At 50.6% G+C, this 24879-nt stretch overlaps 2 long non-coding RNA genes across 4 annotated transcripts; one reads left to right on the forward strand and one right to left on the reverse strand.

Moving 5' to 3' along the window:
- The first annotated feature begins 262 nt into the window (after positions 1–262).
- LOC127923136 (uncharacterized) lies at positions 263–3921 on the forward strand. Its single transcript, XR_008113477.1, has 3 exons — positions 263–496; positions 1683–1755; positions 3864–3921. It is a non-coding gene; the product is annotated as an uncharacterized LOC127923136 (long non-coding RNA).
- A 3285-nt stretch (positions 3922–7206) lies between these two features.
- LOC127923137 (uncharacterized) lies at positions 7207–11272 on the reverse strand. Of its 3 annotated transcripts, none has more exons than XR_008113479.1 (3): positions 11168–11272; positions 7405–7462; positions 7207–7245 (listed from the first exon to the last, which is right to left on the reverse strand). It is a non-coding gene; the product is annotated as an uncharacterized LOC127923137 (long non-coding RNA). The 3 variants fall into 3 exon arrangements; XR_008113480.1 differs by having other exon boundaries at positions 7241–7279; XR_008113478.1 differs by lacking the exons at positions 7207–7245; positions 7405–7462 and adding exons at positions 7337–7375; positions 7492–7549.
- Positions 11273–24879: the final 13607 nt, after the last annotated feature.

The following is a 24879-nucleotide window of genomic DNA, read 5'->3' on the forward strand; positions in this document are numbered from 1 at the left end:
ATTGTTGGCCTATCCTGAAGTCTCATAATGTTTCTCCACTTCACGGGACTGGCCACGTGTTGAGGCTGGTCAGTTAATGTTGAATAATACATGTGATGTTATTTTAGTTTATTCTACAATAGATGAATGGGGCGGCAGAGTAGCCTAGTGGTTAGAGTGTAGAGGAAGGAGGCAGAGTAGCCTAGTGGTTAGAGTGTAGGGGCGGCAGGGTAGCCTAGTGGTTAGAGTGTAGAGGCGGCAGGGTAGCCTAGTGGTTAGTGTAGAGGCGGCAGAGTAGCCTAGTGGTTAGAGTGTAGAGGCGGCAGGGTAGTCTAGTGGTTAGAGTGTAGAGGCGACAGGGTAGTCTAGTGGTTAGAGTGTAGAGGCGGCAGGGTAGCCTAGTGGTTAGAGTGTAGAGGCGGCAGGGTAGCCTAGTGGTTAGAGTGTAGAGGCGGCAGAGTAGCCTAGTGGTTAGAGTGTAGAGGCGGCAGGGTAGCCTAGTGGTTAGAGTGTAGAGGTGGCAGGGTAGCCTAGTGGTTAGAGTGTAGAGGCGGCAGAGTAGCCTAGTGGTTAGAGTGTAGAGGCGGCAGAGTAGCCTAGTGGTTAGAGTGTAGAGGAGGCAGGGTAGCCTAGTGGTTAGAGTGTAGGGGCGGCAGGGTAGCCTAGTGGTTAGAGTGTAGAGGCGGCAGGGTAGCCTAGTGGTTAGAGTGTAGAGGCGGCAGGGTAGCCTAGTGGTTAGAGTGTAGAGGCGGCAGCGTAGCCTAGTGGTTAGAGTGTAGAGGCGGCAGCGTAGCCTAGTGGTTAGAGTGTAGAGGCGGCAGGGTAGCCTAGTGGTTAGAGTGTAGGGGCGGCAGGGTAGCCTAGTGGTTAGAGTGTAGAGGCGGCAGGGTAGCCTAGTGGTTAGAGTGTAGAGGCGGCAGGGTAGCCTAGTGGTTAGAGTGTAGGGGCGGCAGGGTAGCCTAGTGGTTAGAGTGTAGAGGCGACAGGGTAGCCTAGTGGTTAGAGTGTAGAGGCGGCAGGGTAGCCTAGTGGTTAGAGTGTAGAGGCGGCAGGGTAGCCTAGTGGTTAGAGTGTAGGGCGGCAGGGTAGCCTAGTGGTTAGAGTGTAGAGGCGGCAGGGTAGCCTAGTGGTTAGAGTGTAGGGGCGGCAGGGTAGCCTAGTGGTTAGAGTGTAGAGGAGGCAGGGTAGCCTAGTGGTTAGAGTGTAGGGGCGGCAGGGTAGCCTAGTGGTTAGAGTGTAGAGGCGGCAGGGTAGCCTAGTGGTTAGAAGGTAGAGGCGGCAGGGTAGCCTAGTGGTTAGAGTCTAGGGGCGGCAGGGTAGTCTAGTGGTTAGATTGTCGAGGAGGCAGCGTAGCCTAGTGGTTAGAGTGTAGAGGCGGCAGGTAGCCTAGTGGTTAGAGTGTAGAGGCGGCAGGGTAGTCTAGTGGTTAGAGTGTAGAGCAGGCAGCGTAGCCTAGTGGTTAGAGTGTAGAGGTGGCAGGGTAGCCTAGTGGTTAGAGTGTAGAGGCGGCAGGGTAGCCTAGTGGTTAGAGTGTAGAGGCGGCAGGGTAGCCTAGTGGTTAGAGTGTTGAGGCGGCAGGGTAGCCTAGTGGTTAGAGTGTAGAGGCGGCAGTGTAGCCTAGTGGTTAGAGGGTAGAGGCGGCAGGGTAGCCTAGTGGTTAGAGTGTAGAGGTGGCAGCGTAGCCTAGTGGTTAGAGTGTAGAGGCGGCAGGGTAGCCTAGTGGTTAGAGTGTAGAGGCGGCAGGGTAGCCTAGTGGTTAGAGTGTAGAGGCGGCAGGTAGCCTAGTGGTTAGAGTGTAGAGGCGGCAGGGTAGTCTAGTGGTTAGAGTGTAGGGGCGGCAGGGTAGCCTAGTGGTTAGAGTGTAGAGGCGGCAGGGTAGCCTAGTGGTTAGAGTGTAGAGGTGGCAGGGTAGCCTAGTGGTTAGAGTGTAGGGGCGGCAGGGTAGCCTAGTGGTTAGAGTGTAGAGGCGGCAGGGTAGCCTAGTGGTTAGAGTGTAGAGGTGGCAGGGTAGCCTAGTGGTTAGAGTGTAGAGGCGGCAGGGGAGCCTAGTGGTTAGAGTGTAGAGGCGACAGGGTAGACTAGTGGTTAGAGTGTAGGGGTGGCAGGGTAGCCTAGTGGTTAGAGTGTAGGGGCGGTAGGGTAGCCTAGTGGTTAGAGTGTAGAGGCGACAGGGTAGCCTAGTGGTTAGAGTGTAGAGGCGGCAGGGTAGCCTAGTGGTTAGAGTGTAGAGGTGGCAGGGTAGCCTAGTGGTTAGAGTGTTGAGGCGGCAGGGTAGCCTAGTGGTTAGAGTGTAGAGGAGGCAGCGTAGCCTAGTGGTTAGAGTGTAGAGGTGGCATGGTAGCCTAGTGGTTAGAGTGTAGAGGTGGCAGGGTAGCCTAGTGGTTAGAGTGTAGAGGCGGCAGGGGAGCCTAGTGGTTAGAGTGTAGAGGCAACAGGGTAGACTAGTGGTTAGAGTGTAGGGGCGGCAGGGTAGCCTAGTGGTTAGAGTGTAGGGCGGCAGGGTAGCCTAGTGGTTAGAGTGTAGGGGCGGCAGGGTAGCCTAGTGGTTAGAGTGTAGAGGTGGCAGGGTAGCCTAGTGGTTAGAGTGTAGGGGTGGCAGGGTAGCCTAGTGGTTAGAGTGTAGGGGCGGCAGGGTAGCCTAGTGGTTAGAGTGTAGAGGCGGCAGGGTAGCCTAGTGGTTAGAGTGTAGGGGCGGCAGGGTAGCCTAGTGGTTAGAGTGTAGAGGTGGCAGGGTAGCCTAGTGGTTAGAGTGTAGAGGTGGCAGGGTAGCCTAGTGGTTAGAGTGTTAGGGGCGGCAGGGTAGTCTAGTGGTTAGAGTGTAGAGGTGGCAGGGTAGCCTAGTGGTTAGAGTGTAGGGCGGCAGGGTAGCCTGGTGATTAGAGTGTAGAGGCGGCAGGGTAGCCTAGTGGTTAGAGTGTAGAGGCGGCAGGGTAGCCTAGTGGTTAGAGTGTAGGGGCGGCAGGGTAGCCTAGTGGTTAGAGTGTTGAGGCGGCAGGGTAGCCTAGTGGTTAGAGTGTAGAGGAGGCAGCGTAGCCTAGTGGTTAGAGTGTAGAGGTGGCATGGTAGCCTAGTGGTTAGAGTGTAGAGGTGGCAGGGTAGCCTAGTGGTTAGAGTGTAGAGGCGGCAGGGGAGCCTAGTGGTTAGAGTGTAGAGGCAACAGGGTAGACTAGTGGTTAGAGTGTAGGGCGGCAGGGTAGCCTAGTGGTTAGAGTGTAGGGGCGGCAGGGTAGCCTAGTGGTTAGAGTGTAGGGGCGGCAGGGTAGCCTAGTGGTTAGAGTGTAGAGGTGGCAGGGTAGCCTAGTGGTTAGAGTGTAGGGGTGGCAGGGTAGCCTAGTGGTTAGAGTGTAGGGGCGGCAGGGTAGCCTAGTGGTTAGAGTGTAGAGGCGGCAGGGTAGCCTAGTGGTTAGAGTGTAGGGGCGGCAGGGTAGCCTAGTGGTTAGAGTGTAGAGGTGGCAGGGTAGCCTAGTGGTTAGAGTGTAGAGGTGGCAGGGTAGCCTAGTGGTTAGAGTGTTGGGGCGGCAGGGTAGTCTAGTGGTTAGAGTGTAGAGGTGGCAGGGTAGCCTAGTGGTTAGAGTGTAGGGGCGGCAGGGTAGCCTGGTGATTAGAGTGTAGAGGCGGCAGGGTAGCCTAGTGGTTAGAGTGTAGAGGCGGCAGGGTAGCCTAGTGGTTAGAGTGTAGGGCGGCAGGGTAGCCTAGTGGTTAGAGTGTAGAGGAGGCAGGGTAGCCTAGTGGTTAGAGTGTAGAGGAGGCAGGGTAGCCTAGTGGTTAGAGTGTAGGGGCGGCAGGGTAGCCTAGTGGTTAGAGTGTAGAGGTGGCAGGGTAGCCTAGTGGTTAGAGTGTAGAGGAGGCAGAGTAGCCTAGTGGTTAGAGTGTAGAGGAGGCAGGGTAGCCTAGTGGTTAGAGTGTAGAGGCGGCAGGGGAGCCTAGTGGTTAGAGTGTAGAGGCGACAGGGTAGACTAGTGGTTAGAGTGTAGGGGCGGCAGGGTAGCCTAGTGGTTAGAGTGTAGGGCGGCAGGGTAGCCTAGTGGTTAGAGTGTAGGGGCGGCAGGGTAGACTAGTGGTTAGAGTGTAGAGGCGGCAGGGTAGCCTAGTGGTTATAGTGTAGAGGAGGCAGGGTAGCCTAGTGGTTAGAGTGTAGGGGCGGCAGGGTAGCCTAGTGGTTAGAGTGTAGAGGTGGCAGGGTAGCCTAGTGGTTAGAGTGTAGGGGCGGCAGGGTAGCCTAGTGGTTAGAGTGTAGGGGTGGCAGGGTAGCCTAGTGGTTAGAGTGTAGAGGCGGCAGGGTAGCCTAGTGGTTAGAGTGTAGGGGCGGCAGGGTAGCCTAGTGGTTAGAGTGTTGGACTAGTACCCGGAAGGTTGCAAGTTCAAACCCCCGAGCTGACAAGTTACAAACCTGTCGTTCTGCCCCTGAACAAGGCAGTTAACTCACTGTTCCTAGGCCGTCAATGCAAATAAATATTTGTTCTTACACTGACTTCACTTGTTAAATAAAAGGTAAAAATTCTGCTTTTTTATTTTTTTTTACACACCCACTGCTTTCGAGTCGACTGTCTCTCACGGCTGAATAAAATATTGAACCAGAATTACCTCTGCTGGGAGAGGTTGTGTCTGAAATATATTATTCAAGTCCTCTTAGTGGACTCTCCTCTTTCTCTCTCTCCTCTCTCCCTCTCCCTCTCTCTCTTGCTGCAGCGCAGAAAAGCGCTTATAACGGCGCGCCTTTGCGGACGGCGAACGTAAAGACGGATTGACGTCGGTAAAGGAGCGCTTCTGGAGAAGCACATGGTCTCGTTAACGAAAGACAACACTTCGTCTGTAAATTCCTTTTTGGAGGAACTCCCTAACTGTTGTCATCGGAAGGAAAATAAACGACCACGACCACCTATTTCAATGTAGTTAATGACACGTTTCCTGGTCAAATTTAGGGGGCTTCTCTCCAAAGTGATTGATGCGCTTTTAACATCGTTGAATGTAAAGTCTGTTCCAGGGGAGTCGGAGGTTGCTGGAGTGGAGCGGGTGAGGACTGAGAAGGATTTCCTAACCGTCTCTCTTTCCTCATACTTGATCATATTTCATGAAGTCCTTTGGGTGTTACACATCAGCTGTTCCACTGTATTTTAATGGTCGTGCTGCCGTGAGACAGTTGGATAGTCTCGACCCGTTCATCCGCTGCCGTACACCCGCACAATGACCTACCGGCGGACCGACGGGAGTCAGAAGTTTACCGTGTTTTTGATCGCTCTTCACTTCTTGTCAATTACAATATGCTTCGGTGAAGATGTGCGCTCCTCCAACAAGACCACTGAAGGTAAGAACTGGAATTAAATGTATTTTGACAAATGCATTATTTATTATTGGCTTTGCAATGAAAACAGGCGCTACATTTTAAAAGACGAATCAAAGAAAACAGGCGCTACATTTAAAAAATCTGAATCATTGTCTGACAACTATATCTGATATTTCCCCCTAGGCACACACTGGTTGAATCAACGTTGTTACCACGTAATTTAAATGAAATAACGTTGAACCAATGTGGGTTCAGTCTTTTGTATGTTTGGTTTCTGTGTAACAGTATAACTTTAGACGGCCCCCTCGCCCCATACCCGGGCGCGAATCAGGGATCCTCTGCACACATCAACAACAGTCACCCACGAAGCATCGTTAAAAAGCCGCGGCCCTTGTAGAGCAAGCGGGAGACCCCCTGGTATGACATGGTGTTGACAGAACCGATTGAAACGCTATTTAGCCGCACCACCGCTAATTAGCCAGCCGTTTCACATCCGTTACATCTGCATCATTCTTTAAATCAGTGAAATCAATACACTGGCGTCATAAACACTTGGTTATAACACTCATATAATGTACGACGCCCCGCTATAATATTCAATCAGAAAATAACCTGGGTAAGGTGTCATTGGAGCAAGGTGCAAGATTTATGCAATTATGAATTGTAAAACATTTAGAAATGAGGTAGATGGAGAGATTGCAGTTTCACTGATGATATTCTATTAAGATGAAGGTCTGGCAACCATCTTAAAACCATGACAACTTTAGTAGAATAAAAGTTGAAAGTTAACTAATATCAAGAGCAGAACACATCAATCACATCTTATTCAGAGGGTTTAGAGGAGCAGAGCAGAGAGACAGACCTTTAGGAGAACAGAGCAGAAAGACAGACCTTTAGGAGAACAGAACAGACAGACAGACCTTTAGGAGAACAGAGCAGACAGACAGACCTTTAGGAGAACAGAGCAGAAAGACAGACCTTTAGGAGAACAGAGCAAACAGACAGACCTTTAGGAGAACAAAGCAGACAGACAGACCTTTAGGAGAACAGAGCAGAAAGACAGACCTTTAGGAGAACAGAGCAGAAAGACAGACCTTTAGGAGAACAGAACAGACAGACAGACCTTTAGGAGAACAGAGCAGAAAGACAGACCTTTAGGAGAACAGAACAGACAGACAGACCTTTAGGAGAACAGAACAGAAAGACAGACCTTTAGGAGAACAGAACAGAACAGACAGACCTTTAGGAGAACAGAGCAGACAGACAGACCTTTAGGAGAACAGAACAGAACAGACAGACCTTTAGGAGAACAGAGCAGACAGACAGACCTTTAGGAGAACAGAGCAGACAGACAGACCTTTAGGAGAACAGAACAGACAGACAGACCTTTAGGAGAACAGAACAGAGCAGACAGACAGACCTTTAGGAGAACAGAACAGACAGACAGACCTTTAGGAGAACAGAACAGACAGACAGACCTTTAGGAGAACAGAGCAGACAGACAGACAGACAGACAGACATTTAGGAGAACAGAGCAGACAGACAGACCTTTAGGAGAACAGAACAGACATACAGACCTTTAGGAGAACAGACAGAACAGACAGACCTTTAGGAGAACAGAGCAGACAGACAGACCTTTAGGAGAACAACAGAACAGACAGACCTTTAGGAGAACAGACAGACATACAGACCTTTAGGAGAACAGAGCAGAACAGACAGACCTTTAGGAGAACAGAGCAGACAGACAGACAGACCTTTAGGAGAACAGAACAGACAGACAGACAGACAGACCTTTAGGAGAACAGAGCAGACAGACAGACCTTTAGGAGAACAGAACAGACAGACAGACAGACATTTAGGAGAACAGAGCAGACAGACAGACAGACCTTTAGGAGAACAGAACAGACAGACAGACAGACCTTTAGGAGAACAGAGCAGACAGACAGACCTTTAGGAGAACAGAACAGAGCAGACAGACAGACCTTTAGGAGAACAGAACAGAGCAGACAGACAGACCTTTAGGAGAACAGAACAGACAGACAGACCTTTAGGAGAACAGAACAGACAGACAGACAGACCTTTAGGAGAACAGAACAGAGCAGACAGACAGACCTTTAGGAGAACAGAACAGACAGACAGACCTTTAGGAGAACAGAGCAGACAGACAGACCTTTAGGAGAACAGAACAGACAGACAGACCTTTAGGAGAACAGAACAGACAGACAGACCTTTAGGAGAACAGAGCAGACAGACAGACCTTTAGGAGAACAGAACAGACAGACAGACCTTTAGGAGAACAGAGCAGACAGACAGACCTTTAGGAGAACAGAACAGACAGACCTTTAGGAGAACAGAGCAGACAGACAGACAGACAGACATACATTTAGGAGAACAGAGCAGACAGACAGACAGCCCTTTAGGAGAACAGAACAGACAGACATTTAGGAGAACAGAGCAGACAGACAGACCTTTAGGAGAACAGAACAGAGCAGACAGACAGACCTTTAGGAGAACAGAACAGAACAGACAGACAGACCTTTAGGAGAACAGAACAGACAGACAGACCTTTAGGAGAACAGAACAGACAGACAGACAGACCTTTAGGAGAACAGAACAGAGCAGACAGACAGACCTTTAGGAGAACAGAACAGACAGACAGACCTTTAGGAGAACAGAACAGAGCAGACAGACAGACCTTTAGGAGAACAGAGCAGACAGACAGACCTTTAGGAGAACAGAACAGAGCAGACAGACAGACGTTTAGGAGAACAGAACAGAGACAGTCCCACCTTATTCAGATTGTTTAGAGAGTCACTGTGTTATTGAGAACAGTAACTGTATGTGTGTGTGTGTGTGTGTGTGTGTGTGTGTCTCAGATTTCCCTCTGTACCTTTTGACCAGAGGTGGACCCTTTAGCCCAAGGAGAGCACTATCAGAAAATGCATACATTGATATCACTGTGGGAGTGTGTGTGTGTGTATGTGCCTGTGTGTGTGTTTGTGCATGTGTGTATGTGTGTTTGGGGAAGCTATCACTTCTTATCAGGAGAGCAGATCAGAGCAGTCAGACAGACAGACCATCAGGAGAACAGAGCAGACAGACAGACCATCAGGAGAACAGAGCAGACAGACAGACCATCAGGAGAACAGAGCAGACAGACAGACCATCAGGAGAACAGAGCAGACAGACAGACCATCAGGAGAACAGAGACAGACAGACAGACCATCAGGAGAACAGAGCAGACAGACAGACCTTTAGGAAACAGAACAGTCAGACAGACAGACCTTTCAGGAGAACAGAGCAGACAGACAGACCTTTAGGAGAACAGCAGACAGACAGACAGACCTTTAGGAGAACAGAGCAGACAGACAGACCATCAGGAGAACAGACAGACAGACAGACCTTCAGGAGAACAGAGCAGACAGACAGACCATTAGGAGAACAGAGCAGACAGACAGACCTTCAGGAGAACAGAACAGACAGACAGACAGACAGACCTTTCAGGAGAACAGAACAGAGAGACAGACCTTTCAGGAGAACAGAGCAGACAGACAGACCATCAGGAGAACAGAGCAGAGAGACAGACCATCAGGAGAACAGAACAGACAGACAGACCATCAGGAGAACAGAACAGAGAGACAGACAGACAGGCCATCAGGAGAACAGAGCAGACAGACAGACAGACCTTCAGGAGAACAGAGCAGACAGACAGACCATTTAGGAGAACAGAGCAGACAGACAGACAGACAGACAGACAGACAGACAGACAGACAGACCATCAGGAGAACAGAGCAGAGAGACAGACAGACAGGCCTTCAGGAGAACAGAGCAGACAGACAGACCATCAGGAGAACAGAACAGAGAGACAGACCTTCAGGAGAACAGGACAGAGAGACAGACAGACAGGCCTTCAGGAGAACAGAGCAGAGCAGACAGACCATCAGGAGAACAGAGCAGTCAGACAGACCATCAGGAGAACAGAGCAGACAGACAGACCTTCAGGAGAACAGAACAGACAGACAGACAGACCATCAGGAGAACAGAACAGTCAGACAGACAGACCATCAGGAGAACAGAGCAGACAGACAGACCATCAGGAGAACAGAGCAGACAGACAGACCATCAGGAGAACAGACAGACAGACAGACAGACAGACCTTTAGGAGAACAGAACAGAGCAGACAGACCTTCAGGAGAACAGAACAGACAGACAGACCACAGGAGAACAGAGCAGACAGACAGACCATCAGGAGAACAGTCAGACAGACCATCAGGAGAACATAACAGTCAGACAGACAGACCATCAGGAGAACAGAACAGACAGACAGACAGACCATCAGGAGAACAGAACAGACAGACAGATCATCAGAGAACAGCAGACAGACAGACAGACAGACAGACAGACCATCAGGAGAACAGAACAGACAGACAGACCATCAGGAGAGAACAGAACAGTCAGACAGACCATCAGGAGAACAGACAGACAGACCTTCAGGAGAACAGAACAGAACAGAGAGACAGACCTTCAGGAGAACAGAACAGACAGACAGATCAGGAGAACAGAGCAGACAGACAGACCATCAGAGAGAACAGAGCAGACAGACAGACCATCAGGAGAACAGAGCAGACAGACAGACAGACAGACAGACAGACAGACCATTAGGAGAACAGAACAGAGAGACAGACCATCAGGAGAACAGAGCAGACAGACAGACCATCAGGAGAACAGAGCAGACAGACAGACCTTCAGGAGAACAGAGCAGACAGACAGACCATCAGGAGAACAGAACAGACAGACAGACCACAGAACAGAGCAGACAGACAGACCATCAGGAGAACAGAGCAGACAGACAGACCATCAGGAGAACAGACAGACAGACAGACCATCAGGAGAACAGGACAGAGCACAGACAGACCATCAGGAGAACAGAGCAGACAGACAGACAGACCATCAGGAGAACAGAGCAGACAGACAGACCATCAGGAGAACAGAGCAGACAGACAGACCTTCAGGAGAACAGAACAGACAGACCATCAGGAGAACAGAGCAGACAGACAGACCATCAGGAGAACAGAGACAGACATACAGACAGACAGACCATCAGGAGAACAGAGCAGACAGACAGACCATCAGGAGAACAGAGCAGACAGACAGACCATCAGGAGAACAGAACAGAGCAGACAGACAGACCATCAGGAGAACAGAACAGTCAGACAGACAGACCATCAGGAGAACAGAGCAGACAGACAGACCATCAGGAGAACAGAGCAGACAGACAGACCATCAGGAGAACAGAGCAGACAGACAGACCATCAGGAGAACAGAGCAGACAGACAGACCATCAGGAGAACAGAACAGTCAGACAGACAGACAGACCATCAGGAGAACAGAGCAGACAGACAGACCATCAGGAGAACAGAACAGTCAGACAGACAGACCATCAGGAGAACAGAGCAGACAGACAGACCATCAGGAGAACAGAACAGAACAGACAGACAGACCATCAGGAGAACAGAGCAGACAGACAGACCATCAGGAGAACAGAGCAGACAGACAGACCATCAGGAGAACAGAGCAGACAGACAGACCATCAGGAGAACAGAGCAGACAGACAGACAGACAGACAGACAGACAGACAGACAGACCATCAGGAGAACAGAACAGAGACAGACCATCAGGAGAACAGAGCAGACAGACAGACCATCAGGAGAACAGAGCAGACAGACAGACCATCAGGAGAACAGAGCAGACAGACAGACCATCAGGAGAACAGAGCAGACAGACAGACCATCAGGAGAACAGAGCAGACAGACAGACCATCAGGAGAACAGTACAGACAGACAGACCATCAGGAGAACAGAGCAGACAGACAGACCATCAGGAGAACAGAACAGACAGACAGACCATCAGGAGAACAGAGCAGACAGACAGACCATCAGGAGAACAGAGCAGACAGACAGACCATCAGGAGAACAGAGCAGACAGACAGACCATCAGGAGAACAGAGCAGACAGACAGACCATCAGGAGAACAAAACAGAAAGACAGACCATCAGGAGAACAGAACAGACAGACCATCAGGAGAACAGAGCAGACAGACAGACCATCAGGAGAACAGAGCAGACAGACAGACCATCAGGAGAACAGAGCAGACAGACAGACAGACAGACCATCAGGAGAACAGAGCAGACAGACAGACCATCAGGAGAACAGAGCAGACAGACAGACCATCAGGAGAACAGAACAGACAGACAGACCATCAGGAGAACAGAACAGCAGACAGACAGACCATCAGGAGAACAGAGCAGACAGACAGACCATCAGGAGAACAGAGCAGACAGACAGACCATCAGGAGAACAGAGCAGACAGACAGACCATCAGGAGAACAGAGCAGACAGACAGACCATCAGGAGAACAGAACAGTCAGACAGACAGACAGACAGACCATCAGGAGAACAGAGCAGACAGACAGACCATCAGGAGAACAGAGCAGACAGACAGACCATCAGGAGAACAGAGCAGACAGACAGACCATCAGGAGAACAGAGCAGACAGACAGACCATCAGGAGAACAGAGCAGACAGACAGACCATCAGGAGAACAGAGCAGACAGACAGACCATCAGGAGAACAGAGCAGACAGACAGACCATCAGGAGAACAGAGCAGACAGACAGACCATCAGGAGAACAGAGCAGACAGACAGACCATCAGGAGAACAGAGCAGACAGACCATCAGGAGAACAGAACAGACATACCATCAGGAGAACAGAGACAGACAGACAGACCATCAGGAGAACAGAGCAGACAGACAGACCATCAGGAGAACAGAGCAGACAGACAGACCATCAGGAGAACAGAGCAGACAGACAGACCATCAGGAGAACAGAGCAGACAGACAGACCATCAGGAGAACAGAGCAGACAGACAGACCATCAGGAGAACAGAACAGTCAGACAGACAGACAGACAGACCATCAGGAGAACAGAGCAGACAGACAGACCATCAGGAGAACAGAGCAGACAGACAGACCATCAGGAGAACAGAGCAGACAGACAGACCATCAGGAGAACAGAGCAGACAGACAGACCATCAGGAGAACAGAGCAGACAGACAGACCATCAGGAGAACAGAGCAGACAGACAGACCATCAGGAGAACAGAGCAGAACAGACAGACCATCAGGAGAACAGAACAGACAGACAGACCATCAGGAGAACAGAACAGAGAGACAGACCATCAGGAGAACAGACAGAGAGACAGACAATCAGGAGAACAGAGCAGACAGACAGACCATCAGGAGAACAGAACAGAGAGACAGACCATCAGGAGAACAGGACAGAGAGACAGACAATCAGGAGAACAGAGCAGACAGACAGACCATCAGGAGAACAGAGCAGACAGACAGACCATCAGGAGAACAGAGACAGACAGACAGACAGACAGACCATCAGGAGAACAGAACAGAGAGACAGACCATCAGGAGAACAGAGCAGACAGACAGACCATCAGGAGAACAGAGCAGACAGACAGACCATCAGGAGAACATAACAGTCAGACAGACAGACAGACCATCAGGAGAACAGAGACAGACAGACAGACCATCAGGAGAACAGAGCAGACAGACAGACCATCAGGAGAACAGAACAGTCAGACAGACAGATCATCGGGAGAACAGAGCAGACAGACAGACCATCAGGAGAACAGAGCAGAACAGAACAGAGAGACAGACCATCAGGAGAACAGAACAGACAGACAGACCATCAGGAGAACAGAGCAGACAGACAGACCATCAGGAGAACAGAACAGTCAGACAGACAGACCATCAGGAGAACAGAGCAGACAGACAGACCATCAGGAGAACAGAACAGACAGACAGACCATCAGGAGAACAGAGCAGACAGACAGACCATCAGGAGAACAGAACAGAACAGAGAGACAGACCATCAGGAGAACAGGACAGAGAGACAGACAATCAGGAGAACAGAGCAGACAGACAGACCATCAGGAGAACAGAGCAGACAGACAGACCATCAGGAGAACAGAGCAGACAGACAGACCATCAGGAGAACAGAGCAGACAGACAGACCATCAGGAGAACAGAGCAGACAGACAGACCATCAGGAGAACAGAACAGAGAGACAGACCATCAGGAGAACAGAGCAGACAGACAGACCATCAGGAGAACAGAACAGAGAGACAGACCATCAGGAGAACAGAACAGACAGACAGACCATCAGGAGAACAGAACAGAGAGACAGACCATCAGGAGAACAGAGCAGACAGACAGACCATCAGGAGAACAGAGCAGACAGACAGACCATCAGGAGAACAGAGCAGACAGACCATCAGGAGAACAGAGCAGACAGACAGACCATCAGGAGAACAGAGGAGACAGAGAGACAGACCATCAGGAGAACAGAGCAGACAGACAGACCATCAGGAGAACAGAACAGAGAGACAGACCATCAGGAGAACAGAGCAGACAGACAGACCATCAGGAGAACAGAGCAGACAGACAGACCATCAGGAGAACAGAGCAGACAGACAGACAGACCATCAGGAGAACAGAACAGACAGACAGACCATCAGAGAGAACAGAGCAGACAGACAGACCATCAGGAGAACAGAACAGAGAGACAGACCATCAGGAGAACAGAGCAGAGAGACAGACCATCAGGAGAACAGGACAGAGCAGACAGACCATCAGGAGAACAGAACAGAGAGACAGACCATCAGGAGAACAGGACAGAGAGACAGACCATCAGGAGAACAGAGCAGACAGACAGACCATCAGGAGAACAGGACAGAGAGACAGACAATCAGGAGAACAGAGCAGACAGACAGACCATCAGGAGAACAGAGCAGACAGACAGACCATCAGGAGAACAGAGCAGAGAGACAGACCATCAGGAGAACAGAGCAGACAGACAGACCATCAGGAGAACAGAGCAGACAGACAGACCATCAGGAGAACAGAACAGAGAGACAGACCATCAGGAGAACAGAGCAGACAGACAGACCATCAGGAGAACAGAACAGAGAGACAGACCATCAGGAGAACAGAGCAGACAGACAGACCATCAGGAGAACAGACAGAGAGACAGACCATCAGGAGAACAGAGCAGACAGACAGACCATCAGGAGAACAGAGCAGACAGACAGACCATCAGGAGAACAGACAGACAGACCATCAGGAGAACAGAGCAGACAGACAGACCATCAGGAGAACAGAACAGAGAGACAGACCATCAGGAGAACAGAGCAGACAGACAGACCATCAGGAGAACAGAACAGAGAGACAGACCATCAGGAGAACAGAGCAGACAGACAGACCATCAGGAGAACAGAGCAGACAGACAGACCATCAGGAGAACAGAGCAGACAGACAGACCATCAGGAGAACAGAGCAGACAGACAGACCATCAGGAGAACAGAGCAGACAGACAGACCATCAGGAGAACAGAACAGACAGACAGACCATCAGGAGAACAGAGCAGAGAGACAGACCATCAGGAGAACAGGACAGAGCAGAGACAGACCATCAGGAGAACAGAACAGAGAGACAGACCATCAGGAGAACAGGACAGAGAGACAGACCATCAGAGAACAGAGCAGGAGACAGACCATCAGGAGAACAGAACAGAGAGACAGACCATCAGGAGAACAGAACAGAGAGACAGACCATCAGGAGAACAGAACAGAGAGACAGACCATCAGGAGAACAGAACAGTCAGACAGACCATCAGGAGAACAGAACAGAGAGACAGACCATCAGGAGAACAGGACAGAGAGACAGACCATCAGGAGAACAGGAGAACAGAGCAGAGACAGACCATCAGGAGAACAGGTTGGAGGAATAGAGGAAGAGAGAAGAGGTTGGTGGAGGAGGAGAGGAAGAGAGACGAGGTTGGTGGAGGGGGAGAGGAAGAGAGAAGAGGATGGTGGAGGAGGAGAGGAAGAGAGAAGAGGATGGTGGAGGAGGAGAGGATGAGAGAAGAGGAAGGATGGTGGGAGGAGGAGAGGAGAGAGAAGAGGATGGTGGAGGAGGAGAGGAAGAGAGACGAGGTTGGTGGAGGGGGAGAGGAAGAGAGAAGAGGATGGTGGAGGGGGAGAGGAAGAGAGAAGAGGATGGAGGAGGAGGAGAGGTAGAGAGAAGAGGATGGTGGAGGGGAGAGGAAGAGAGAAGAGGTTGGTGGAGGAGGAGAGGAAGAGAGAAGAGGTTGGTGGAGGAGGAGAGGAAGAGAGAAGAGGATGGAGGAGGAGGAGAGGAAGAGAGAAGAGGATGGTGGAGGAGGAGAGGAAGAGAGAAGAGGATGGTGGAGGAGGAGAGGAAGAGAGAAGAGGATGGAGGAGGAGGAGAGGAAGAGAGAAGAGGTTGGTGGAGGAGGAGAGGAAGAGAGAAGAGGTTGGAGGAGGAGGACAGGAAGCGAGAAGAGGTTGGAGGAGGAGGAGAGGAAGAGAGAAGAGGATGGTGGAGGAGGACAGGAAGAGAGAAGAGGTTGGAGGAGGAGGAGAGGAAGAGAGACGAGGTTGGTGGAGGAGGACAGGAAGCGAGAAGAGGTTGGAGGAGGAGGAGAGGAAGAGAGAAGAGAATGGAGGAGGAGGACAGGAAGCGAGAAGAGGTTGGAGGAGGAGGAGAGGAAGAGAGAATAGAATGGAGGAGGAGGACAGGAAGCGAGAAGAGGTTGGAGGAGGAGGAGAGGAAGAGAGAAGAGAATGGAGGAGGAGGACAGGAAGCGAGAAGAGGTTGGAGGAGGAGGAGAGAAGAGGTTGGAGGAGGAGGAGAGGAAGAGAGAATGGAGGAGGAGGACAGGAAGCGAGAAGAGGTTGGAGGAGGAGGAGAGGAAGCGAGAAGAGGTTGGAGGAGGAGGAGAGGAAGAGAGAAGAGGATGGTGGAGGAGGAGAGGAAGAGAGAAGAGGTTGGTGGAGGAGGAGAGGAAGAGAGAAGAGGTTGGAGGAGGAGGAGAGGAAGAGAGAAGAGGTTGGTGGAGGAGGAGAGGAAGAGAGAAGAGGTTGGAGGAGGAGGAGAGGAAGAGAGAAGAGGATGGTGGAGGAGGAGAGGAAGAGAGAAGAGGTTGGTGGAGGAAGATTTCATTTATTTATTCCCAGTTTATTACCCAAGGCATTTCCTGTTGTGGCATGACGAACTCATCATTAACCACATCATCAGGCCCATTGTGTTGTGAGAACCTGGACAAAGCAGCGTTTAACAGGAAGTAAATACCTGGTCAATGGTCGTTAAGGGGCTCGCTTGTTAAGGGCTGATTAGGGGAGAGATTCCCCCTGGGTAAACTGCTGGGAACAGGTGCTTATAAACAAACAAGAGGAGACTGGATAGAAGCTGGTGTGTGTGTGTGTGTGTGTGTGTGTGTGTGTGTGTGTGTGTGTGTGTGTGTGTGTGTGTGTGTGCGTGCGCGTGCGTGTGTGTGTGTGTGTGTTGTGTGTGTGTGTGTCTGAGAAGCATTGTGAAAGCATGCTGTAGTGGAGTAATGCTGACTGTGAACCAGCACGGCGTCTGTCTTCAACATCTCATATAAAAAGGAAATGAGTGGAAATCATTAGTGAAAGGAACTATTTTATGAGTTGTGTGTGTGTGTGTGTGTGTGTGTGTGTGTGTGTGTGTGTGTGTGTGTGTGTGTGTGTGTGTGTGTGTGTGTGTGTCTATTTCTGTTTCCTTTTTATTCTCTGATGAGAAACTCTGTCAGCCAGGAATTCAAGGTTGTTAGACACTCTGTCAGAGTGGTGTGTTTCTGTCCTGTCCTGAATGTTTCATCCTGTCCTGTCTGGTGGTGTGTCTCTGTCCTGAAGGTTTCATCCTGTCTTGTCTGGTGGTGTGTCTCTGTCCTGAAGGTTTCATCCTGTCTTGTCTGGTGGTGTGTCTCTGTCCTGAAGGTTTCATCATGTCCTGTCTGGTGGTGTGTCTCTGTCCTGAATGTTTCATCCTGTCCTGTCTGGTGGTGTGTCTCTGTCCTGTCCTGAAGGTTTCATCCTGTCCTGTCTGGTGGTGTGTCTCTGTCCTGAAGGTTTCATCCTGTCCTGTCTGGTGGTGTGTCTCTGTCCTGAAGGTTTCATCCTGTCTTGTCTGGTGGTGTGTCTCTGTCCTGTTTTGTCTGGTGGTGTGTCTCTGTCCTGAAGGTTTCATCCTGTCCTGTCTGGTGGTGTGTCTCTGTCCTGTCTGGTGGTGTGTCTCTGTCCTGTCTGGTGGTGTGTCTCTGTCCTGTCTGGTGGTATGTCTCTGTCCTGTCTGGTGGTGTGTCTCTGTCTTGTCTGGTGGTGTGTCTCTGTCCTGAAGGTTTCATCCTGTCCTGTCTGGTGGTGTGTCTCTGTCCTGTCTGGTGGTGTGTCTCTGTCCTGAAGGTTTCATCCTGTCCTGTCTGGTGGTGTGTCTCTGTCCTGTCTGGTGGTGTGTCTCTGTCCTGTCTGGTGGTGTGTCTCTGTCCTGTCTGGTGGTGTGTCTCTGTCCTGTCTGGTGGTGTGTCTCTGTCCTGTCTGGTGGTGTGTCTCTGTCCTGAAGGTTTCATCCTGTCCTGTCTGGTGGTGTGTCTCTGTCCTGTCTGGTGGTGTGTCTCTGTCCTGTCTGGTGGGTGTCTCTGTCTTGTCTCTGGTGGTGTGTCTCTGTCCTGTCCTGTCTGGTGGTGTGTCTCTGTCCTGAAGGTTTCATCCTGTCCTGTCTGGTGGTGTGTCTCTGTCCTGTCCTGTCTGGTGGTGTGTCTCTGTCCTGTCCTGTCTGGTGGTGTGTCTCTGTCCTGAAGACTTCATCCTGTCTTGTCTGGTGGTGTGTCTCTGTCCTGGCTGAAAGCACTTGATCTGATGGATGGGTGTGTCCCAAATGACCCTATGGCCAAAAGTAGTGCACTACATAGGAGGGCTCTGGTCAAAAGTAGTGCACTACATAGGATGGCTCTGGTCAAAAGTAGTGCACTACATAGGATGGCTCTGGTCAAAAGAAGTGCACTACATAGGAGGACTCTGGTCAAAAGTAGTGCACTACATAGGGAATAAGGTGCTATTTGGACCGTGACCCTTAGTGTGAGACTGTGTTTACTCGCCAGCTGTGCTGTTTCCTTCAGCCAGACTCACTTTCTCTGCTTAGACAGCTGAGGAGAAACCACATGGCTGAAGCAAAAGAAAGATGAATTGGAATTGAAGGGTGTAATTTATTTATTTGAAGGATCTGCTTCCAAATGCATTATAAATATTATCACAAAAGAATACACTCGCTGTTCCTGGTGAAATATATGATTTCTGGTTCTCATAATAAACGTTTCATGGAACAAATGGTGATCTGTAGTTTCTAGCAGGGTTGGGGAGGAAGTGTAGTTTCTAGCAGGGTTGGGGAGGAAGTGTAGTTTCTAGCAGGGTTGGGGAGGAAGTGTAGTTTCTAGCAGGGTTGGGGAGGAAGTGGTGATGATCTGTAGTTTCTAGCAGGGTTGGGGAGGAACTGGTAGTGATCTGTAGTTTCTAGCAGGGTTGGGGAGGAAGTGTAGTTTCTATCAGGGTTGGGGAGGAAGTGTAGTTTCTATCAGGGTTGGGGAGGAAGTGTAGTTTCTATCAGGGTTGGGGAGGAAGTGTAGTTTCTAGCAGGGTTGGGGAGGAAGTGTAGTTTCTAGCAGGGTTGGGGAGGAAGTGTAGTTTCTAGCAGGGTTGGGGAGGAAGTGTAGTTTCTAGCAGGGTTGGGGAGGAAGTGTAGTTTCTAACAGGGTTGGGGAGGAGCTGGTGGTGATCTGTAGTTTCTAGCAGGGTTGGGGAGGAAGTGTAGTTTCTAGCAGGGTTGGGGAGGAAGTGTAGTTTCTAGCAGGGTTGGGGAGGAAGTGTAGTTTCTAGCAGGGTTGGGGAGGAAGTGTAGTTTCTAGCAGGGTTGGGGAGGAAGTGTAGTTTCTAGCAGGGTTGGGGAGGAAGTGTAGTTTCTAGCAGGGTTGGGGAGGAAGTGTAGTTTCTATCAGGGTTGGGGAGGAGCTGGTGGTGATCTGTAGTTTCTAGCAGGGTTGGGGAGGAAGTGTAGTTTCTAGCAGGGTTGGGGAGGAAGTGTAGTTTCTAGCAGGGTTGGGGAGGAAGTGTAGTTTCTAGCAGGGTTGGGGAGGAAGTGTAGTTTCTAGCAGGGTTGGGGAGGAAGTGTAGTTTCTATCAGGGTTGGGGAGGAAGTGTAGTTTCTATCAGGGTTGGGGAGGAGCTGGTGGTGGTCTGTAGTTTCTAGCAGGGTTGGGGAGGAAGTGTAGTTTCTATCAGGGTTGGGGAGGAAGTGTAGTTTCTATCAGGGTTGGGGAGGAGCTGGTGGTGGTCTGTAGTTTCTAGCAGGGTTGGGGAGGAAGTGTAGTTTCTAGCAGGGTTGGGGAGGAAGTGTAGTTTCTAGCAGGGTTGGGGAGGAAGTGTAGTTTCTAGCAGGGTTGGGGAGGAAGTGTAGTTTCTAGCAGGGTTGGGGAGGAAGTGTAGTTTCTAGCAGGGTTGGGGAGGAAGTGTAGTTTCTAGCAGGGTTGGGGAGGAAGTGTAGTTTCTAGCAGGGTTGGGGAGGAGCTGGTAGTGATCTGTAGTTTCTAGCAGGGTTGGGGAGGAGCTGGTGGTGATCTGTAGTTTCTAGCAGGGTTGGTGATGATCTGTAGTTTCTAGCAGGGTTGGGGAGGAACTGGTGGTGATCTGTAGTTTCTAGCAGGGTTGGGGAGGAGCTGGTAGTGGTCTGTAGTTTCTAGCAGGTTTGGGGAGGAGCTGGTAGTGATCTGTAGTTTCTAGCAGGGTTGGGGAGGAGCTGGTAGTGATCTGTAGTTTCTAGCAGGGTTGGGGAGGAGCTGGTGGTGATCTGTAGTTTCTAGCAGGGTTGGGGAGGAACTGGTGGTGATCTGTAGTTTCTAGCAGGGTTGGGGAGGAGCTGGTAGTGATCTGTAGTTTCTAGCAGGGTTGGGGAGGAACTGGTGGTGATCTGTAGTTTCTAGCAGGGTTGGGGAGGAGCTGGTAGTGGTCTGTAGTTTATAGCAGGGTTGGGGAGGAACTGGTGGTGATCTGTAGTTTCTAGCAGGGTTGGGGAGGAACTGGTGAGGATCTGTAGTTTCTAGCAGGGTTGGGGAGGAACTGGTGGTGATCTGTAGTTTCTAGCAGGGTTGGGGAGGAGCTGGTAGTGATCTGTAGTTTCTAGCAGGTTTTGGGAGGAAGTGGTGGTGATCTGTAGTTTCTAGCAGGGTTGGGGAGGAACTGGTGATGACATGTAATCAGCACAGTGTCGTAACTCCTACAAGATGTCTTCACTGCAATAATACTGACTAATAATACAGAAAAATAATATGTGCTTTTCTCCAAAGTGATTTACGAATTCGTATGAGGATGCTCTCAGTGACAGTCATGTGTAAACGGAGGCTCTCAATGACAGTCATGCCTAAGCGGAGGCTCTTAGTGACAGTCATGTGTAAGCAGAGGCTCTCAGTGACAGTCTTCGTAAGAGGAGGCTCTCAGTGACAGTCATGTGTAAACGGAGGCTCTCAGTGACAGTCATGTGTAAACGGAGGCTCTCAGTGACAGTCATGTGTAAGCAGAGGCTCTCAGTGACAGTCATGCCTAAGCGGAGGCTCTCAGTGACAGTCATGTGTAAACGGAGGCTCTCAGTGACAGTCATGCCTAAGCGGAGGCTCTTAGTGACAGTCTTGCGTAAGCGGAGGCTCTCAGTGACAGCCTTGCGTAAGCGGAGGCTCTCAGTGACAGTTTTGAGTAAGCGGAGGCTCTCAGTTACAGTCTTGCGTAAACGGAGGCTCTCAGTGACATTAATGTGTAAACGGAGGCTCTCAGTGACAGTCATGTGTAAGCGGAGGCTCTCAGTGACAGTCATGCATTAAACGGAGGCTCTCAGTGACAGTCATGTGTAAACGGAGGCTCTCAGTGACAGTCATGCGTTATCGGAGGCTCTCAGTGAGAGTCATGCATTAGCGGAGGCTCTCAGTGACAGTCATGCATTAGCGGATGCTCTCAGTGACAGTAGGGTGTAAACGGAGGCTCTTAGTGACAGTCATGCGTAAGTGGAGGCTCTCAGTGACAGTCATGCCTAAGCGGAGGCTCTCAGTGACAGTAGGGTGTAAACGGAGGCTCTCAGTGACTGTCATGCGTAAGTGGAGGCTCTCAGTGACAGTCATGCCTAAGCGGAGGCTCTCAGTGACAGTAGGGTGTAAGCGGAGGCTCTCAGTGACAGTCTTGCGTAAGCGGAGGCTCTCAGTGACAGTCACGCGTAAGCGGAGGCTCTCAGTGACAGTCTTGTGTAAACGGAGGCTCTCAGTGACAGCTAAAATAATTCAGAGTAACAGATGTTTGAGTTGAGCTCTTATTTCAGGCTCAAGAGGCAAATTGATCAGGGAGACTCAGTTAGACAAGTGTGTGTGTGTGTGTGTGTGTGTGTGTGTGTGTGTGTGTGTGTGTGTGTGTGTGTGTGTGTGTGTGTGTGTGTGTGTGTGTGTGTGTGTGTGTGTGTGTGTGTGTGTGTGTGTGTGTGTGTGTGTGTGTGTGTGTGTGACTATTTCTGTTTCCTTTTTATTCTCTGATGAGAAACTCTGTCAGCCAGGAATTCAAGGTTGTTAGACACTCTGTCAGAGTGGTGTGTTTCTGTCCTGTCCTGAATGTTTCATCCTGTCCTGTCTGGTGGTGTGTCTCTGTCCTGAAGGTTTCATCCTGTCTTGTCTGGTGGTGTGTCTCTGTCCTGAAGGTTTCATCCTGTCCTGTCTGGTGGTGTGTCTCTGTCCTGAAGGTTTCATCCTGTCCTGTCTGGTGGTGTGTCTCTGTCCTGAATGTTTCATCCTGTCCTGTCTGGTGGTGTGTCTCTGTCCTGTCCTGAAGGTTTCATCCTGTCCTGTCTGGTGGTGTGTCTCTGTCCTGAAGGTTTCATCCTGTCCTGTCTGGTGGTGTGTCTCTGTCCTGAAGGTTTCATCCTGTCTTGTCTGGTGGTGTGTCTCTGTCCTGTCCTGAAGGTTTCATCCTGTCCTGTCTGGTGGTGTGTCTCTGTCCTGTCTGGTGGTGTGTCTCTGTCCTGTCTGGTGGTGTCTCTGTCCTGTCTGGTGGTATGTCTCTGTCCTGTCTGGTGGTGTGTCTCGTCTTGTCTGGTGGTGTGTCTCTGTCCTGAAGGTTTCATCCTGTCCTGTCTGGTGGTGTGTCTCTGTCCTGTCTGGTGGTGTGTCTCTGTCCTGTCTGGTGGTGTGTCTCTGTCCTGTCTGGTGGTGTGTCTCTGTCCTGTCTGGTGGTGTGTCTCTGTCCTGTCTGGTGGTGTGTCTCTGTCCTGAAGGTTTCATCCTGTCCTGTCTGGTGGTGTGTCTCTGTCCTGTCTGGTGGTGTGTCTCTGTCCTGTCTGGTGGTGTGTCTCTGTCTTGTCTGGTGGTGTGTCTCTGTCCTGTCCTGTCTGGTGGTGTGTCTCTGTCCTGAAGGTTTCATCCTGTCCTGTCTGGTGGTGTGTCTCTGTCCTGTCCTGTCTGGTGGTGTGTCTCTGTCCTGTCCTGTCTGGTGGTGTGTCTCTGTCCTGAAGACTTCATCCTGTCTTGTCTGGTGGTGTGTCTCTGTCCTGGCTGAAAGCACTTGATCTGATGGATGGGTGTGTCCCAAATGACCCTATGGCCAAAAGTAGTGCACTACATAGGAGGGCTCTGGTCAAAAGTAGTGCACTACATAGGATGGCTCTGGTCAAAAGTAGTGCACTACATAGGATGGCTCTGGTCAAAAGAAGTGCACTACATAGGAGGACTCTGGTCAAAAGTAGTGCACTACATAGGGAATAAGGTGCTATTTGGACCGTGACCCTTAGTGTGAGACTGTGTTTACTCGCCAGCTGTGCTGTTTCCTTCAGCCAGACTCACTTTCTCTGCTTAGACAGCTGAGGAGAAACCACATGGCTGAAGCAAAAGAAAGATGAATTGGAATTGAAGGGTGTAATTTATTTATTTGAAGGATCTGCTTCCAAATGCATTATAAATATTATCACAAAAGAATACACTCGCTGTTCCTGGTGAAATATATGATTTCTGGTTCTCATAATAAACGTTTCATGGAACAAATGGTGATCTGTAGTTTCTAGCAGGGTTGGGGAGGAAGTGTAGTTTCTAGCAGGGTTGGGGAGGAAGTGTAGTTTCTAGCAGGGTTGGGGAGGAAGTGTAGTTTCTAGCAGGGTTGGGGAGGAAGTGTAGTTTCTAGCAGGGTTGGGGAGGAAGTGTAGTTTCTATCAGGGTTGGGGAGGAAGTGTAGTTTCTAGCAGGGTTGGGGAGGAAGTGTAGTTTCTAGCAGGGTTGGGAGGAAGTGGTGATGATCTGTAGTTTCTAGCAGGGTTGGGGAGGAACTGGTAGTGATCTGTAGTTTCTAGCAGGGTTGGGGAGGAAGTGTAGTTTCTATCAGGGTTGGGGAGGAAGTGTAGTTTCTAGCAGGGTTGGGGAGGAAGTGTAGTTTCTAGCAGGGTTGGGGAGGAAGTGTAGTTTCTAGCAGGGTTGGGGAGGAAGTGTAGTTTCTAGCAGGGTTGGGGAGGAAGTGTAGTTTCTAGCAGGGTTGGGGAGGAAGTGTAGTTTCTAGCAGGGTTGGGGAGGAAGTGTAGTTTCTAGCAGGGTTGGGGAGGAAGTGTAGTTTCTAGCAGGGTTGGGGGAGGAAGTGTAGTTTCTAGCAGGGTTGGGGAGGAAGTGTAGTTTCTAGCAGGGTTGGGGAGGAAGTGTAGTTTCTAGCAGGGTTGGGGAGGAAGTGTAGTTTCTAGCAGGGTTGGGGAGGAAGTGTAGTTTCTAGCAGGGTTGGGGACGAGCTGGTGGTGATCTGTAGTTTCTAGCAGGGTTGGGGAGGAAGTGTAGTTTCTAGCAGGGTTGGGGAGGAAGTGTAGTTTCTAGCAGGGTTGGGGAGGAAGTGTAGTTTCTAGCAGGGTTGGGGAGGAAGTGTAGTTTCTAGCAGGGTTGGGGGAGGAAGTGTAGTTTCTAGCAGGGTTGGGGGAAGTGTAGTTTCTAGCAGGGTTGGGGAGGAAGTGTAGTTTCTAGCAAGGTTGGGGAGGAGCTGGTAGTGATCTGTAGTTTCTAGCAGGGTTGGGGAGGAGCTGGTGGTGATCTGTAGTTTCTAGCAGGGTTGGTGATGATCTGTAGTTTCTAGCAGGGTTGGGGAGGAACTGGTGGTGATCTGTAGTTTCTAGCAGGTTTGGGGAGGAGCTGGTAGTGATCTGTAGTTTCTAGCAGGGTTGGGGAGGAGCTGGTAGTGATCTGTAGTTTCTAGCAGGGTTGGGGAGGAGCTGGTGGTGATCTGTAGTTTCTAGCAGGGTTGGGGAGGAACTGGTGGTGATCTGTAGTTTCTAGCAGGGTTGGGGAGGAGCTGGTAGTGATCTGTAGTTTCTAGCAGGGTTGGGGAGGAAGTGGTGGTGATCTGTAGTTTCTAGCAGGGTTGGGGAGGAGCTGGTAGTGGTCTGTAGTTTATAGCAGGGTTGGGGAGGAACTGGTGGTGATCTGTAGTTTCTAGCAGGGTTGGGGAGGAACTGGTGAGGATCTGTAGTTTCTAGCAGGGTTGGGGAGGAACTGGTGAGGATCTGTAGTTTCTAGCAGGGTTGGGGAGGAGCTGGTAGTGATCTGTAGTTTCTAGCAGGTTTTGGGAGGAAGTGGTGGTGATCTGTAGTTTCTAGCAGGGTTGGGGAGGAACTGGTGATGACA

Source organism: Oncorhynchus keta, unplaced genomic scaffold, assembly GCF_023373465.1.
Source record: "Oncorhynchus keta strain PuntledgeMale-10-30-2019 unplaced genomic scaffold, Oket_V2 Un_contig_28512_pilon_pilon, whole genome shotgun sequence".
Classification (NCBI taxonomy): Eukaryota; Metazoa; Chordata; class Actinopteri; order Salmoniformes; family Salmonidae; genus Oncorhynchus; species Oncorhynchus keta.